Genomic DNA, 19,288 nt, shown 5'->3' with positions numbered 1-19,288 from the left:
CAGAGCCTGGAGCCTGTTTCCGATTCTGTGTCTCCCTCTCTCTCTACCCCTCCCCCGTTCATGCTCTGTCTCTCTCTGTCCCAAAAATAAATAAACGTTGAAAAAAAAAATTTAAAATTCCTTCATGATTCTTTGGTAATTTAACATTACTTATGGATGATTTCTTATCCATATGACTCTTCATGTCTCCAAACAAGTAGCCTAAGTATATTTATACAAAATTTCATTTCTGATAAAAGAAAGTTTGGAACAGTGGCTAGAAAATTCATTTCATTTGCTTAAGTTGAGATGGCTATTGTCCTGTTAAGTTTGAGCGATATTAATGTGGGTCTAGGTAGGTGATAGCTACTTTTATTTTATAGATGTGGTTTAATGCACTGTAACCTTTTATTTTTTTAATTTTTATTTTTTATTAAAAAAATGTTTTTACATTTATTTATTTTTGAGAAACATAGTGAGACAAAGCGTGAACAGGGGAGAGGCAGAGAGAGAAGGAGACACAGAATCCGAAGCAGGCTCCAGGCTCTGATCTGTCCGCATAGAGTTTAACACGGGACTTGAACTCACAAACCCTGAGATCATGACCTGAGCCGAAGTCGGCCGCTTAACGCACTGAGCCACCCAGGTGCCCCAATGCACTGTAATCTTTAAAGTATTAATAGATAATGTTGATTTCTGTGAGCCTTTTTTTTTTTTCTTTGATGCTTCAGTGTCTTGGAAACTGTGGTATCCTATTGGCTTTAGTTCATATGCAAAAACTTATTAAATGGAAATTTGAAGAGGGCTGGAAGTATAACACTACAATAATGAAAATGACTGAGGTTCTGTTGATTTTTCGAGGGGGAAAACCCTCCATGGTTTTGGACATTAACATATAGGAATGACTTAAATACTTGCAATGCCACAGAGATGAAATTTACTGACTTACTGAAAGCTTTTGACGGGTATATTTGCATCTTTAGAAGTCAGACCTGAATTACTGAAACAGCCTTTGTTTAGTAAATTGAACATTTACTGAGAAGATTACATGGAGGACTAAGCAGACTGATTTGCAGTAGGCACTGTGTCAATGGGTGTTAAAACTAAACTGGCCTCAGTGAACTATTACAGTGACTGCACACAAATGGCTTCAGTTTGAAAGGATATGGTTCCAGATGTAAGTCATATAGTTTTCCAAATGTGTTTCTGGGGAAAATAAACCTAAGTTCTTGAAGCAGGCCATTTCACCTCTAATTGAATGTAATATCAGGGAAACAAAAAGCCTTAAGGCAAACACTGTTCCTCACAGAAGTTTTTTGTTTTCCACTTGAAATTAGTGCAGTTGGAGATTGGCTTTTTTAAAAAAATCTCTGGTTCTTTGAAAATAAAGTATAAAGTGAAATTTACACTTTAAGATTTTATATTTAAAAAAAATTTTTTTTCAACGTTTATTTATTTTTGGGACAGAGAGAGACAGAGCATGAATGGGGGAGGGGCAGAGAGAGAGGGAGACACAGAATCGGAAACAGGCTCCAGGCTCTGAGCCATCAGCCCAGAGCCTGATGCGGGGCTCGAACTCACGGACCGTGAGATCGTGACCTGGCTGAAGTCGGACGCTCAACCGACTGCGCCACCCAGGCGCCCCTAAGATTTTATATTTTTAAAATTTTATACTTTAAGATTGTTGCTAAATTTACTAGCACAACTGAGAGCAATTGTATCCTTTAAAACAAGTAGTCTAGTCAGTGAGTTTTATTTAAGTAAAATAGTTACCAAAATATGATTTTTAAAAATAACACCTGAGATAAACCTAGGAATCAAATAGATTAAATAATAATAAAGGTGTTTTCCAGAAAGGTGTACCTTTTGACTTAGATTTTTAAATTTAAGCCAGTTGTTGGAGTGGATGCATTTGAATGTTTTGTGCTATGTGTATGGATGGTATAATGGAAGCTTACAGTAGTACTATATTAGTTGAGGTAAAACTCTTGCAGAAGAATAGAATTCTGAAATATTATGTCACTTGATTTATATTCTTCACCTTCTTCTTATTCAAATAAAACAATTAATTTTCCCTATAATAAATGCGGGAACAAATGATTATGTTTTACTCTCTCATTTTTAGAATGTTCTCAATACATTGGAATAGAATTAATCCCATTTTTCCCCTCCCTGGAATTCTCTGGCTATAAATCAATATTCTTTTTTAAAATTAATTAATTAATTAATTCATTGTTTTTAGTTTTGTTTTTTTTAGAGAGAGAGAGAGACCATGAGCAGGGGAAAGAAACAGAGGGGGAAAGAGAAGCAGAGAGAGAGAGAGAGAGAGAGAGAGAGAGAGAGAGAGAGAGAGAGAATCTCAAACAGGCTCCACATACAGCGAAGAGCCTGTTGAAGGGCTCCATCTCATGACCTGAACTGAAATCAAGAGTCAGTTGCTCAACTGACTGAGGTACCCAGGGGCCCCATAAATCAGTATTCTCTTTAAAAAATTAATGAATGTTCTTTTATGATGCCATTAAGTGCACGTCATGATTTGCTCTTCAGTTAGGTGAGATTGTGATTGTTGGTAGATTAGACTCCTTTGCAGGTGATGCACTGACTAGAGGAATTGTCTTTTAGGCTATTGATCCCCCAGTGATTCTACATGTTAGGACTGAGCTGAGAAATGTGTCATTTGTTCTATGTGAAAATAGCCAGAATTAACAAGAGGATTTTTACAGATAGTAAAATCCAAACTAAACATCCTGGAAAAATCTTGATGACTTAAAGATGATTTAAGTATCAGAAATTAATTTTTAAAGTGAGCATGCAGTAAAATTTACTTTGTGAACAGATGATGAATTTTATCGTGTATAAGTTAGTGTAACTGTCATCGCAGTCTGTATCCAGACAGTTCTATTAGTTCATAAACTCCCTCATGCTCTCCCTTTGTGCTTGTACCCTCCCGACTCCACCCATAACCTCTAGCAACCACTTTGTCATTTTAGTTTTGTCTTTTCAAAAATGACACTAAATGGGATCATAGAGTATTTAGCTATTTGACACTGTTACACATGCATTTACTCAGCATAGTGCCTTAAGATTTCATGTGAACTAAGTTGTTTTGTATAACATTATTTCATTCACTTTTATTGCTGAGTAGTAGTTAATTGTATGGATGTACCACTATCCCTTAATTCATTGAAGGACTTTGAATTGTTTCGAGTTTGTAGCTATTTTGAATAGAGATGTTAAAACATTTGTGTACAGGCTTTTATGAATGTGAGTGTTCATTTCTCTTGGGTAAATACATAGCGGTGGGATTGTTGGTAATTGTATAATTTAACTTCGTAAGGAATTGCCAGTTTCTAAATTGGTTGCACCACTTTGTATTCCCATCAGCCATGTGTGATAGTTCTAGTTCTGTTTGCTGGCACTTGGTACGGTCATTCTTTTTTGTTTGTTTAGTTTTTTAATTCATAATCATAAACTTGACACTGCAGTCCACCTAAACTTGGAGGGGAGTAAGGAAAAATATGGAACCTATAGAACGGCAGCAAGAGCACAAAGATTACAGGGTATTTCAAACAGGTGGGGGTGAAGGGGTCCTCTCCTGAGCTACGGAAGGAATGTCTGGTAGTTAAGATAAAACGCAAGTGAGATTTATTAGATTCGTCCACAGTCAGCAGTGGTGATCTTCTTGCTGGTCTTGCCATTCCTGGACTCCAAGCCCTCTGTGGCTTCCACAATATTCATGCCCTCCTTCACCTTGCCAATCACCACGTGCTTGCCCTCCAACCATCTGGTCTTGGAGGTGCAGATGAAAAACTGGGAACCGTTCGTTGGGTCCAGCGTTCACCATGGACAGGATGCCAGGATCTGTGTGCTTCAAGATGAAATTCTCATCATCACATTTCTCCCCATAGATGGACTTGTCACCAGTGCCACTATGGCATGTGAAGTCATCACCCTGGCACGTAAATCCTGTGAAAGCAGAAACCTTTATAACCACATCCTTTCTCCCCAGTGCTCAGAGCACAGAAGTTTTCTCCTATCTTTAGAACTTTGCAAACAGCTCAAAGGAAACACAGCTAGAGGGCTCACCATCCACAATGATAATTGAAGAACGAAGAACGTGGTGGGGTTGACCATGACTGAGCGGATGACCAGCTCTGGGGCTGCGGTGTCTGCAAGTGGTCATTCTTTTTAATTACAGCCATTCTAATGGATTTGGAACGATATCTGATAATGGTTTTAAATTGCATTTTCCTAATAGTTAATGATGTCAAACATTTTGTCGTGTTTTTTTGCCGTACACGTATTCTCTTTGGGTCTGTCCACGTCTTTTGTCCATTCTTTAAAATAATAGAAACTTTGGGGCGCCTGGGTGGCGCAGTCGGTTAAGCGTCCGACTTCAGCCAGGTCACGATCTCGCGGTCCGTGGGTTCGAGCCCCGCGTCGGGCTCTGGGCTGATGGCTCGGAGCCTGGAGCCTGTTTCCGATTCTGTGTCTCCCTCTCTCTCTGCCCCTCCCCTGTTCATGCTCTGTCTCTCTCTGTCCCAAAAATAAATAAATAAATAAATAAATAAATAAATAAATAAATAAAATAATAGAAACTTTGTTTTGGGATAATTTTAGATTTATAGAAAAGTTGCAAAGATAATACAGAGAATCCCCGTATACCTGTCACCCACCTTCCTGTAATGATAACGTCTTACAAAACCAAAATGAAGAAGCCAATTTTGTTACCTTGTGTTACCCAAATTCCAGATTCTAAACTCAGATTTCCCAGTAGTCTCCTTTTTCTGTTCCAAGGATTCCACATTGCATTTGTTGTGCCTCCTTAGTCTCCTATGGTCTCTGGCAGTTTCTCAGTCTTTCCTTGCTTTTAATGACCTTCATAGTTTTGAGTACTAATACTAGTGAGGTATTTTGGAGAATGTCCCTCAGTTTGGGTTTATCTGATGTTTCCTTATGATTACACCAAGGCTAATGGTTTTAGGGAAGAATATCAAAGGTATGATAGCAAAGTGCCCTCCCTCTCATCACATCATATCAGGGAGTATATGATAATATCACTTGGTTAAGGTAGTATTTGCTAGGTTTCTACACTGTAAAGTTATTTTTTGTCTTTCCATCATCTGTTCTTTGGAAGTGAGTCACTAATTCTAGCCTGCACTCAAGGGGATGCTTTTTATCGATGAGGGTCTGTCTACATATATTATTAGGAATTCTTCCATAAGGAAGTTTGTCCCTTTCATTCATTCAGTCATTCATTCAGTCATTTACGTCCTTATGTACACTTATTTTATACATTGGCTTGTAGTCCAAGCTATGTTATTTATTTTGTTGCTAAAATTATTTCATCGTTGACCCCTGTGTCCCTTTGACGTTTTTTGAGTACTTCCTTGATTTCTGGCACTATAAGATGCTCCAGACTCATCTTGTATTGTCTCCACCTTACTCCTAGAATCAGGCATTTCTCTGAGCTCTGGTATAGAGCTGGTATTGGAGAATGGTGTTTAGAGACCAATGTCGGGGTGCTTTTATTGGGGTGTCACTCTTTCTAGGCCTTTTCAGAGGACAGAAGAATTAAACATCTGTATGCTAATTGATGCGTCTGTACACATCTTTAATGTTTCTGTATTTATCCATTTGTATTATATATTAAGCAGCATATATGTTAAGTTCATACCAACATCTGTGACTCTCATTCAGTACCATAGGGTTCATTCTAGCTTTCTCCTTTGAGCTTATCTGTAACTTCTCTGAGAACGAGAAACCTGGCCTATTTACTTACTTGTTCCACCCCAGTATACATGTAAAAAGCAAATTCAGAATTAACCAGTACTCTCATGAGAAATAAACTTACCAACTAGACTACAGTGTTTATGTATAGGCCCTTTTGTATTTAGCCTTAAAGTTTCCACTTAAGACGTGGTTTTCCAAAGTTACTTAAATCAGCTCATTTTCCTCCTAAGCTCTTCAGTGGGGTTTTGCCATTCATTTGCAGTACCGTCAGATTCATTTGTCACAGACTGCATTCTATCTTAAGATTTCCCTAATATTGTAGTGGATTTTTAAAAATTCGCATACATTAAAGTTCACTGTTTGCAATGTACAGTTCTGCGGGTTTGGGCAAAGGCACAGGGTCATTATCCACTTATCCCAGTACCATACGGTTTCATCACTCTGAATATTCTTCTGTTAAAAGGTTCTGAACCTAGTTGCAACTTGTGTATGTGTGGGTGTGGAGGGCAGAGGAGTTCCCCACACCAACACGCAGTTCTCAGACACCAGGCTGGGTGACTTACAATTCAACTAAATTCTGACACCATCTACCCAGAGGTAGCATCAGATTCCACAGGTTGAGGGCTCAGTCCCATCTGACTGACTGCCACCCCACACCTCAGTTCACACACACACCTGTTGCAAGTCTAGGTTGACACCAGTGATTCTGAGCCTCCAGCTGTAGGTCAGAGGTTCCAATGACCCCCTCCTTTGGGTTTGATTAATTTGCTAGAGCAGCTCACAGAACCCAAAGAAACATTTTACTTACTAGATTATTGGTTTATTAAAAAAGAATATAGCTCTGGAACAGCCAGATGGAAGAGATGCCTAGAGCGAGATATGGGAAAAGGGTGCGAAGCCTCTATGCCCTTTAGGAGCATACCACTCTCTCCAAATGCTCTTGTGCTTATCAACCTAGAAGTTCTCTGAAACCCTTCCTGGTTTTTCTTTCTTCTTCTTCTTCTTCTTTTTTTTTTTTTTTTTATGGAGGCTTCATTACATAGGCATGATTGATTTAGTCATTGGCCATTAGCAGTCGATTCACCTCCAGTCCCTATCCCTTCCCTGGAGGTCAGGCGGGAGGTGGGGAGTGGAACTGAAATTTCCAACCCCCTAATCACGGGGTTGGTTCTTCCAGAAATCAGCCTCCATCCTTACTTAGTTATTTTATGGAAGTCACCTCATTAACATAAACCCAGTTGTGATGGAAAAAGGGGCCTGTTATGAATAACAAGGGACCAAATATAACAAAGGATGTTCCTGTTGCTCTTATTGCTCAGGAAGTTTTGGAACAGTGAGCCAGGAACCATGAAGGCAAAATATATGTGAGAAATATACTTTGGTCATCTGAATGACCAAGTGTATGTATTTGTTATAAATCACAAAATTGCACTAAAGTTCTGACACCATCTGCCTGGAGATAGTAGCAGATTCCATAGGTGAAGGGCTCAGTCCCATAGGGCTGCCCAACCCACGACTCAGTTCACATACCTGCTTTGTAAGTCAGCCATTCCCACATCCCCCCTTCCCTGACAACCACTAATCTCTTTTATTTTCATACTGTTTTGCCCTTTCCAGTGTGTCATACACATGCAGTCATATACTATGTAACTTTTTGGATCTGACTTCTTTCACTTAGCAAAGTGCGTTTAAGTTTTCTCCATGTCACATGAATCAAATGGTTCACTCCTTTTTATTCCTGCAGCGTATTCTGTTGTAGGCATTTACCACAGTTGTTTTATCCATTCATCTTGTTGAAACAACTTTCTAGGCCCGAGATAGAGCTGCTCCTGCTCTAGGTGCCACATCCGCAAACCTGTGTCCCTATGAAAGCTCCGCTTGACCAGAAACACGGTATCTCTAGTCAACCAGTCCCTGGTGTTTACCAGGCCACCTCTGGGCCTTCTCACCCCAAATGAGGTTGACTGTGTGGCTCTTGCCAGTCAGATATTTTCTGTTTCTCTCTTCCTTGTTCTTTATTCTTTATTCTATAAAAGCTTCCTGCCTTCTGCCCCATTTTCAGTTGTTGGAAGGGTGACTGTCTACCTCATAAAGTGTTAAATAAAATTTGTTTCTATCACCTAAATTATTTCCTTTAGTCATTTTCTTTTTAAACAGCCCATTGAAGGACATCTTGGTTCCTTCAGTTTTGGGTGATTTTGAGTAAATCTTCCATTAAACAATTGTATACAGATTTTTGTGTGAATATGCTTTCAGTTGGCCTGAGTAAATATCTAGGAGTTTGATTGCTGGGTTGTGTAAGTGTAAATTTAACTTTATAAGAAACCACCAAACTGTTTTTCAAAGTGGTTTTTTCCGTTTTTCATTCCCACCAGCAGCGCATGTGAGTTCCTGTTGTTCTCCATTTTTGGCAGCATTTTGTGTTACCATGTTTTTTTTATTTTAACCATTCTGATCAGTATGCTTTTTGTTCATATTTAAATTGGATTGTTTTCTTTCTTTCTTTCTTTCTTTCTTTCTTTCTTTCTTTTAAATTGGAGTGTTTTCTTACTGCTGAGTTTTGAGAGTTCTTTATTATTCTGGGTACAAATTCTTTGTTGCATATTTAATTTACAAACATTATCTCCCTGTGTATAGCTTGTCTTTATATTATGGTAAAAAAAAATTTCCAGAGCAAAATTTTTTAATTTTGATAAAATCCAATGTATCCCATCTTGTTTAATGGGTTGTATTTTGTTGTCATGTCTAACAACTCTTTACCTAGCCCTAGGTCGCAAAAATTTTGTCCTATTTTGGGAAGGGGGGTAGGTAAAAAGTTTTATAGTATTATATTTTACATTTAGGTTTATGATCCATTTCAGTTAATTTTTATATAATATAAGAGGTTTAGGTAAAAATTTATTCTTTTTTTTTTTTTTTTTTTTTTTTTGCATTTGGACACTCAGTTGTTCCAGCACAGTTTGTCAAAAAACTATCCTTTTCTTATTGTATTATCTTTGCACCTTTATCAAAAATCAGGTGGTTGTGTTTGTGTGGAGCTATTTGTGGACACTGTGCTGATCCATTGGATTGTATAGTTCCTCCAACTTTTTTTCTTTTTTTTAAATTTGTTTTTTGATAGTTTTGGCTATTTTAGATTTTTTGCCTTTCCATATTAGTTTGAAAATCAGCTTCTCTACAACAACAAAAAATCCTGGGATTTTTTTTGGAATTGAATTAAATATGTAGACCAGTTTGGGAGAGAATTGACATCTTTACTGTTTCGAGTCTTCCAATCTGTGAACTCGGTATATCCTTCTACTTACTTGCATCATCTTTGATGTATTTCATCAGCATGTTGTAGTTTTTAGCATACAGATCCTGTACATTTTTTATCAGATGTATACCTAAGTATTTTGTTTCTGTGGAACTATTTTAAATAACATTATTTTAAAACTTTGGGGGTTCTGAATTGTTCACTGTTTAGTATGTATAAATATAATTGATGTTTACCTTGTATATTTTGACCTTGATAACCTCATTTATTAGTTCCAGGAGGGTTTTGTTTGTTTGTTTGTATTCCTTGGAATTTTCTAAGTAGACAATAATGTTTTTTGCAAATAGGGACAGTTTTATTTCTTACTTGCTAGTCTTATCAGTCTAGAGTTAATCTGTTTTTCAAATATTTGGTAGATTTCATTAGCGAAGACATCCGGGCCTGGGGAATTTCTTCTTTTGCAAATTTTTAACTACAAATTCAATTTATCTAATAGTTACAGCCTGTGCAGATTATCCATATTAATGTATGTGAATGTTAGTAGTTTATGGTTTCAGGGAGTTGTGTGCATAGAGATTTGCTCACAGTATTTCCTTGTTATTCTTTAAATGTTTGTACAGTCTATTGTGAAATTTCCCCATTTGTACTGGTACTGAGAATTTATGTCTTCTCCCTTTTTGTCTTATCATTCTTGCTTGTCTTGATCTTTCACAGAGCTAATTTAGGTTTTATTGGTTTTTTAAATATTAATTTCAATTTCATTGATTCCTGCTCTTTATTATCTCCTTCCTTCTACTTGTTAGTTTGCTCTTCTTTTTCCAGTCTCTTAAGCTGAAAGCTTAGATTGTTAATTTTAGATTTTCTTTTTTCTAATGTATTTTAATGTCAAAACTTATCCTCTAAGGATTGCTTTAGCTGCATTCCACAAATTTTGATATAGTGTCTTATTTTTGTTGATTTCAAAATATTTTCTATTTTGCCTCTGATCCATGGATTTCTTACAAGTGTGTTTGCAATTTCCTCCTCTTGGGAGAATATCTTGTTATCTTTCTGTTACTGATAATTTAGTTTAATTTTATTGCAGATAACATCCTTTGTATGATTTTAATTTTTTTTAAGTTTGTAGAGGTTTGTTTTGTGATCCAGTGTATTACTTTTCTGTTGCTGCTTTAACAAATTACCACAAACAGTGGCTTAAACAGGACAAATTTACTGTCTCACAGTTCTGAAGCCAGTTTCACTGGGCTAAATTCCAGGTGTCAGCAAGACTTTTGTTTCTTTCTGAAAGCTCTGTGGGATAATTTGTTTCCTTGTTCTTTCCACCTTCTAAAGGTGCTCATTTTCCTTGGCTCGTGGCCCCTTTCGTGAGTGGCTCACTACTTATGACATTGTATTTAAAGAATGCTTCTTTCTACTATTCTTTTTTGATTTTCCCTTAATTGATGTGTTTGGATCTTTTACATTTAATGTAATTATTGATATGTTTGAATTTACATTTACCATTTTCTTTTTTTTTTTTTTTAATGTTTTTATTTATTTTTGAGACAGAGACAGAGCATGAGCAGGGGAGGGGCAGAGAGAGAGAGGGAGACACAGAATCCAAAGCAGGCTCCAGGCTCTGAGCTGTCAGCACAGAGCCTGATGGGGGCTCGAACTTGCAGACTGTGAGATCATGACCTGGGCTGAAGTTGGACGCTTAACCGACTGAGCCACCCAGGCGCCTCATACATTTACTATTTTCTTATTCTTTCTTTCCATTTGTTACCCCTGTTTTTATTTCTCAATTTTCCCTTTCCTGCCTTCTTTTAGAGTGTTTGGTGTGTGCGTGCGTGTGTGTGTGTTGGTGTGTGTGTTTTGGTTAGGTATTCTATGATAATTTATTGATTGTTTTTAATTATATCTTTTTACGGTTTGTTTTTCAGTGATTGCTCTGGAAGTTACAATGTGCTTAACTTTTCAGTCTACTTAGTATCAAGATTTTGCTACTTTATGTGGCTCATAGAAACTGTACCATCATACAGTCAGTCCCTTTACTGTGCCCTCCACTTTATGCTGTAGTTGTGTTATATATTGTATTGTATGACATGCATTGAAAGCTCCACCACAGAAGGTTATACTTCGTGCTTTCAACTATCAAACATATTTAAAGAACTCAAGAGGATAAGAATAGTCCATTATATTTAATTCGATATTTAACAGTTACATTGCTCTTCCTTACTGATGTTTCAGTTTCCTTATGGCGTTATTTACCATCTGTTGGAAGAATTTCCTTTAGCAATTCTTTTACAGCACTCCTGCTGTCAAAACATTCTCTAAGTTTTCCTTCATCTAAGAATGTCTTTATTTGACTTTCATCTCTGAAGGATATTTTTGCTGGTTATGGAATTCTGGGTGGACAGTTCTTTTCTTTCAGCACTTTAAAAATGTTCTACTTCCTTCTGGTCTGCATGATTTCTGAAAATAGATTCACAGTCATTTGAACACTTTCCCCCTCTAAGTAATGTTAAATTTTTCTGGCTGCTTTCAAGACTTTTTGTCTAAAGTTTTCTAAATGTGGCTATTCATGGATTTCTTTATATTTATTCTCTTTGGGGAGTTGGCTGGGCTGCTTGAAACTCTAAGTTTTTGTCTTTCAACAAATTCAACAAATACTGAAATCCTCTCATATTAGGATTTTTTAAAAGTTTATTTATTTTTGAGAGAGAGCATGTGTGTAGGTGGAGGGTGGGGGGGGCAGAGAGAGGGAGAAAGATAATCCCAAGCAGGCTTCGCACTGTCAGCACAGAGCCCAACACAGGGCTTGATCTCATGAACTGTGGTACCATGACCTGAGCCGAAATCAAGAGTCAGACCATTAACCAACTAAGCCACTCAGGTGCCCTTTGTTGGGATTCTGGTGTCATTAATGTGGGATCTGAGGCACTCTTCCTGTTTTGTTTTGTTCTTAATCTTTTTCTCTGTTCACAGAGGATAAATTCTGTTCCTCTGTATTCATTGACTTCATCTTTTGTTATCTCTTTTCTACTGTTGAGTTCATCTAGTGAGCTTTTAATTTTGGTTATTGATACTTTTTCACTTCTGAGATTTGAGTTTGGTTCTCTTTTTATATCTTCTGTTTCTTTTTTGAGACTTTCTATCTATCCATTTGTTTCAAAAATGTTTGCTTTTACTTGGTGAAGCATTCTATGATGGATTGCTCTAATATCTTTAATATCTTCCTCAATTCTAGCAACTGTATTTCCTTGGTGTAGGCATCTTTTCCCATGCAAGTTGAGATTTTCCTGGTTGTTCATTTGCCAAGTAATTTTGGATTATATCCTAGAGAGTTTGACTAGTATGTTATGAGACTTTGGGTCTTGTTCAGTTCCTGTGCAGAATGTTGATGTATTTGTTTTAGTAGGCAAATAGCCCAGTTTGGTTAAGGATGCGAGTTCCTGTGAGTTGTGACTACAACATTAGTTGGATTTTCAGAGCCTTTGCCATGCTCTATGGATCTGTCCCACATGTGCACCACACATGGGCCATTCTGGAACTTGGGTAGTGGTCTATATCATAGTTAAGTCTCAAAGTCTGTGCTTGTCTGGGTCAGATACACACATGTGCTGCTTGAGATGAGCCTGGGAGTCCATAAACAACTTTGAAGCATTGCTTTCCGAAGCTGCTCCTTCTTTGGGATCTCCCAGTAATTTCTGATTCCTCAGGGCTCCCCTTTTCTCTGACAAGAAAGGTGGAGCTTTATTTTTTCTTCTCTAATGTGCAGTCCCTACAACTGTGCCCATATCCAGCGCCAAGTGGCAGAATAACAGAGAGAAAGCAACAGGGATTCACCACATCCTCTTTGGACCACAGCTCCTCTAATCAGAGGGAGGTTTTCCCTTCCTCAGAGTTTTAGGGTCCTAATGGGCCTCCATTGCCAAAGCTGCTGCAGGAGGCTGAGCTTGAGGGAATGGGGGAGGGATTTCCACACTTTCCTTTTAGTTGGAAGATCCCTTTCCCTCTCCTAGAGCCAGCACTAATGCCCACTTCTAGTTTTGGGGTGGTATTAGGTTCAGGCTAGAGGATACCTGAACTGGAGGTTTACATACTGGAAAATGATGTTTCAGTGGTACTTCAAGTTCTGGTCTTCTGACCCAATCTTTGTGCTCCTGTTTACTTTTCAGAGTTCTAAAGTAGCTGTTCCAAGGGGCGCCTAAGTGGTTTAGTTGGTTAAGTGTCCAACTTTGGCTCAGGTCATGATCTCACGGTTGTGGGTTTGAGCCCCGCGTCGGACTCTGTGCCGACAGCTCAGAGCCTGGAGCCTGCTCCAGATTCTGTGTCTCCCTTTCTCCCTGCCCCTCCCCTGCTCACACTCTGTCTGTCTGTCTCTCTCTCAAAAATAAAAAAAAAATAATTATAATAAAACAAAGTAGCTATTCATGTATTCTATCCAGGTCTTGTAGCTACCTTTACTCAGAGAGACAGGTTGGAGTATGATTAACCCATTTTATCTGGAACTAGAACCTGACTTAAAAGCTTTAAATTTTATTTATCTAGGAATTTGACCAAAAAACTGAAGTTTTGATTAAATATATTTTGAGTTTGAAACCAGACATGTAATAATAGAGTTTAAATTCTTTCATTTGATTAATGTAAGATTGCTTAGTTAAAATTAATCATATCCCCACTATACATTTTGAAACTTATATTTTAATGTATGCTCTCTATTAGCACATTTTTTCAGTTTATCTGAGATTCTGACCTCAAAGTATTTTAATGATTTCTTTATCATATAAATAACTGATGTTTCACTTCTAGATTTAAGAGGACATAATAACTTTCAGAAACAAGGGAACATGTGATCATTTGTTTACTGAGGGTATTATATATTGATAATTAGATCTGTTTGCCTGGTTGCAGGAATCAGCAAACTGTGGCCCACAGGCCACTCACCTATTTTAAATAAAATTTTATTGGAACATAGTCACATCCATTCCTTATGTATTGTCTGTGGCTGTCTTAGCACTACAGTGGCAGAGTTCTCTAGTTCCAACAGTGTCTGTAGAGCCTGCAAGCCTAAAATCTAGCCCTTTAAGAAAAGTTTGTTGACGTTTGGCTTAGAAAACTGAACCGAGAGTATCTTAACCGTGCTGTGTAATTATATGTGAAGTGACAGACAACTGTATGAAAACTAATTAGAGATTATTTTTTAGAAAGAGGTGTTAATTTTCTGAAATAGTTGATTTTAAAAATAAGACAATGCTGTGAGCAGTTAAATGCCAAGTTCTTATTTCCAGTAGAAGTCTTAATTTTGCTTAGATTTAAAAAAAAATTAAAGTTTATGTGATAAAGGTCAAGCTACTTCCTGCTCTAAAGAAAAAAAATAAAAGGCACACAAATGTTTTTAATTCTGTTTTCTTTCCTAGTAAATTTAAACAGAACATTTTGGAAGTAATCATTATGTGTTTTAATATCTGTCCTAGTAACAGAAGTATTTTAGAGTACATAAATTTTTTAACGAAATAAAACTGATTCTAATATAAAACTGTGTTTTAGTGGTTAAAGTTGGAATTAGTTTCTCTGAAATTTGTATTGAATCACTTATACTTGTTTGTGATTTCTGAAATTATGAGTATTTTAAAAATGGAAGATAGAAGGAAAAATTAAAATATGAGCCTACATAGTTAATAAAATGTTTTCTAGGCTGCTCAGGAATCTCTTGGCGAAAGAAAGACATATATTTTTTTTAATGTTTATTTTATTATTTTTGAGAGAAAATGTGTGAGCAGGGGAGAAAGGTGTGGGGACAGAGGATCCAAAGCAGGCTCTGTGCTGACAGCAGAGAGCCTGATGTGGGGCTCGAACTCATGAACCGTGAGATCATGACCTGAGCCTAAGTCGGACACTTAACCAACTGAACCACCCAGGTACCACAGAAAAACATATTTCTTTTTTTTTTTTTTTTTCAACGTTTATTTATTTTTGGGACAGAGAGAGACAGAGCATGAATGGGGGAGGGGCAGAGAGAGAGGGAGACACAGAATCGGAAACAGGCTCCAGGCTCTGAGCCATCAGCCCAGAGCCCGACGCGGGGCTCGAACTCACGGCCCGCGAGATCGTGACCTGGCTGAAGTCGGACGCTTAACCGACGGCGCCACCCAGGCGCCCCAGAAAAACATATTTCTTAATACGTGGACATATAAATTTGAATTTCCAAGCAATATCAAACAAAGGGATTTTCCTTTTTTGGAAACCAAAATCTGAAAAATAAATTCTTTTTTGCTATTTTCTAGGTAATGTTAACAAAATAAGTTTCTAAAATCTTTATGTCATAAGCACTATTTGATTTGAAAAATAGTCTCTTTTATAACATGCATAAAGCTGAGATACATTTGACTTTCTAATAGACTTGTGTGAGGTATCTTTGCTTATGTTCTTATAAAATGAATTTAAAACTTTTAAAATTAACTTTTAAAGGAGGAATCTGGAATATTATCTGTAAGAGTGTATTTTGCATTATTTTATATCATTTTATACTTCAATCAGTATAGACTTAGAGTACTTACACATTTGAATTATGAAGGATGAATAACATTAAGCTACAGAAGAATTGATGGGACTCTTGGTAGCTTGAATATGTGAATGAGGCCATCTTAGTATTATGCGTGTTTAGCTGTGGTCTAGACTGAATTGGTTTGGGGAAGTACCTATGTGATTCATAGATTGAGACTTATGGATAAGAATTCCCTTTTAAATGATGGATGATATAAGAAGGTACTGCTAAAGCTTTTTGCCTCTATCAAAATCATATCTTAAGATGTCTTTTTTTTTTTAACTTCTCTGATTTATGTTTTGTCATAGTCCTTCCATACAGACTTAGATTAGTTAGATTTTTCTAGGTCAACATAAAATATTTCATTTTAAAAATCAAATACTGAGCCACTGTTAATTTGACAGTATCACTGCAATTAGATGCATGGGTTGAAGACACAGAATTTCTTCTTTAAATGGAATATGCTGCTTGTTTTTTTTTTTTTTTTAATTTTTTTTTTCAACGTTTATTTATTTTTGGGACAGAGAGAGACAGAGCATGAACGGGGGAGGGGCAGAGAGAGAGGGAGACACAGAATCGGAAACAGGCTCCAGGCTCTGAGCCATCAGCCCAGAGCCCGACGCGGGGCTCGAACTCACGCACCACGAGATCGTGACCTGGCTGAAGTCGGATGCTTAACCGACTGCGCCACCCAGGCGCCCCGCTGCTTGTTTTTTAGAGTATATGTGTCTGGAGAAGAAAGGTTGGGTGGACAAGTTAGGAATTTTTTTCTGAATGTCAATATCAGTCCGTTTGGGCTGCTGTAACAAAATAACATAAACTGGGTAGCTAATAAACTATAGAAATTTATTTCTTACAGTTCTGGAGGCCGGGAAATTCAAGATCTGTGCCAGCAGATTTAGTTTCGTAAGGACTTGCTTTCTGATCAGTAGACATCTGTCTTTTCCCTCTGTTCTCCTCATGTAGTGGAAGGGGCGCGGGAGCTTTCTGGGACCACTTTTATAAAGGCACTAATCTCACTCATGAGGGCTCTGCCCATATGACCTAATCACCTCCCAAAGGTCCCTCCACCAAGTACCATCACACTGAGGGTTAGGGTTTCAACGTGAATTTCCAGGGGACAGAAACATTCAAATTTTTAGTTTTGTAGACCCTGATAATGTCATTGTGTAGCCTTTAGGGCAGTAAAGACAGTAATTTGGAAATAAACCTTTAAGGTTTATCCTTACAGGAGATAATGCAAAAAATGTTACTTTATTTGATCATTATGGGATTTTCTTCAACTTGTTATTTTATAATAATTTTAGGTGTAGAAATAAGTCTAAAGATAGTATATAGTTTTTGTATATTTTTCATGGGATGTGGTCTCACCAGTCGTGAGCTGAAATCGAGTCCAATGCTTAACTGAGCCACCAGGTACCCCTAATTTGTTTTTAAGTAGGTGTGGAGCCCATTGTGGGGCTTGAACTCACAACTGTGAGATCAAGACCTGAGCTGAGATCAAGTGGTGAATGCTTAACTGAGGCACACAGTTGCCCCTCCTTTGATGGTTTGATGGTGATTTTCTATTCCACTTCTTTCTCTTACATTTATTAATTTTATTTCTTCTGTAAGAAAGAGTTGTCCTTCCCCACATTAACTTATTTTATTTGATCATTTGTTTATATCTATACACATTCTTGGATTTTTATTCTCTGGATTAGAAACAGTACTAGTGTTGATTTCTTTTGTTGCTCAAATTGTTTCAGTTTTGGCCCCTGGGAGCCCTTTGAAGTTTGCATCTTTGTCCTTTCAAAGCATCTTTTTTTTTCCCCAGCAATTTCTTACTCTGTGGCTCTACACGATGCTCTAGGCTCATCTTCTATTTTTCCTGCCCCAGGCCTGAAATCACTCACATCTCCAAGGAGCCCAGGTCCATCTGTTTGGAGAATAGTCTTTACAAACCAACATCTGGGTGCTAGGTGTGCTCATTGCTACTGAGGCATTAACTGCTTCTAGGCCTTTCAGACCTAGAAAATGTGTGCATGTATACTAACCCACACACACACACACACACACACACACACACACACACACACACCTATGTTTATTTCTATATGTACTATCTGTATACATATAAAACATTATTTGATACTGATACTTCCAACTCCAACCTAGCACCATAAGGATTATTCTCGCATTTCCTTTTGCTTATTTGTAACTTATTTTGCCCACAGTGAGAAAACTCTCATCTGCAGTTTAATTATGTATTTCCTATCCATGTATGTTACTACATACAGAGTTACTACATACAATTTTCAGAATTGCTCAGTCATATACTTCTGAGAGAAACACATTTACTAAATAGAATACAGTGTTTGTGTACAGTTCTTTTTATCTTTATTCTCGCAGAGTCTAGCCAAAATGCTCCAAAGCTCGCTAAGTCAGGTCTTTTCTCCCATATCCCCTTCAGTCTGCTATGTCATTCATTTGTAATACAGTTAGATCCAGTTTTTCACAGTTTGTTTCCATCGTCAGTTTCCCCGACACTCTGGTTTGTTTTTTTTTTTTAATTTATATTCAATAAAATTCACTCCTTGTGTTGTACAGTTCTATGGAAATGCATAGAGTCATGTATCTACCAGTAAGAGTTCCATCATCCACAAAATGTCTTCTGTTGCCCTTTCATAGTCAACCCTTTTACCCAGCCCCATTCCCAAACCTAGCAAGCACTTACGTGTTTTCCATGCCTTTAGTTAGCTTTTTCCAGAATTTCATATAAATGGGATCAAAGAATATGTAGCCTCTTAGGACTGGCTTCTTTCACTTAACAAAATGCATTTAATATTCATCTGTCTGTTACACAAATCACTAGTTTGTTCCTTTTTATTGCTTTGTAGCATTCCATTGTATTACCAGAGTTGTTTATCCATTTACCTGTTGAGGGACATCTGTGTTGTTTCCACTTTTGGGTGATTGCAAATAAAGCTACATTTACATGAAGGTGGTTTTTGTTTTTGTTTTTGTTTTCACTTGGGTAAATACCTAGGAGTGGGATCACAGACTTTATTGTAAGTACATATTCAACTTTCTAAGAAACTGCCAGACTTTTTTCCAAGTGGCTATACAATTTTGCATTCCCACCACCAGAGTATGAGAGTTTCTCCTGCTCTGTATGTATCCTTATCAGCACATTGGTATTGTCAGTCCATTTTTGTCTTGTATCTGTTCTAATATCTGTGTGGTGGTTTTAATTTGCATTTCCCAAATGTCCAGTAATGTTAATATGCCATCCATGTTTGTAAATGGGTAGCTGGTCCCTTTTATTTCTCTTGATTTTCTCCTTTTATGATCAACCCGGTGGATAGTCTTTTCCAATATAGTTTTGATTTAAGTGGTTGCATTATCTTTGACGATTTGGCTATATTTTATAATAAGTGCACATTTCCATTATGAGTTTTGGCTTTCTGTACTCACTACAGTGGAACAAATGTGTTTATGTAGCTGAGTATTTGAATGATAATTTCATTGTTGTCTAAAGCTAGATTGTTTTATAAGAATCTACTCATAGATTACATCTGTAACTACATAGACATGCAAGGTAAGGTAAAACATAATAAATTCTCTGCTAGTGCTAAAGGTTGGCTTTGGATTGACAAATGTCACTGTAGAAAAAGAAATCTTAGGGTCTTTGGTGAGATCTTTTCCCCTTTGACTATCAAATGAACAAACAAACCTGATACTTTCTTGGGATGTCTGTCAAGATATATGCAGCCTTTGTTACATTCTTATAAACTCATCAGTTAATATTA

The 19,288-nt window shown here is 37.2% G+C and overlaps 1 protein-coding gene and 1 pseudogene across 1 annotated transcript in view; one reads left to right on the top strand and one right to left on the bottom strand.

Annotated features, from left to right (window-relative positions):
- GLCE (glucuronic acid epimerase) overlaps positions 1 to 19,288 on the top strand; it is a 116,522-nt gene that overhangs the window by 45,342 nt on the left and 51,892 nt on the right. The gene's annotated exons all lie outside the window — the stretch shown is intronic.
- LOC124508448 (peptidyl-prolyl cis-trans isomerase A-like) lies at positions 3,628 to 4,319 on the bottom strand (annotated as a pseudogene).

Source organism: Lynx rufus, unplaced genomic scaffold (assembly GCF_022079265.1).
Source record: "Lynx rufus isolate CCGP_SWC_20201006 ecotype Redwood Valley unplaced genomic scaffold, mLynRuf1.p SCAF_13, whole genome shotgun sequence".
NCBI lineage: Eukaryota > Metazoa > Chordata > Mammalia > Carnivora > Felidae > Lynx > Lynx rufus.
The sequence above is the reverse complement of the archived record's forward strand: the minus strand, read 5'-3'. Positions and strand labels throughout refer to the sequence as shown.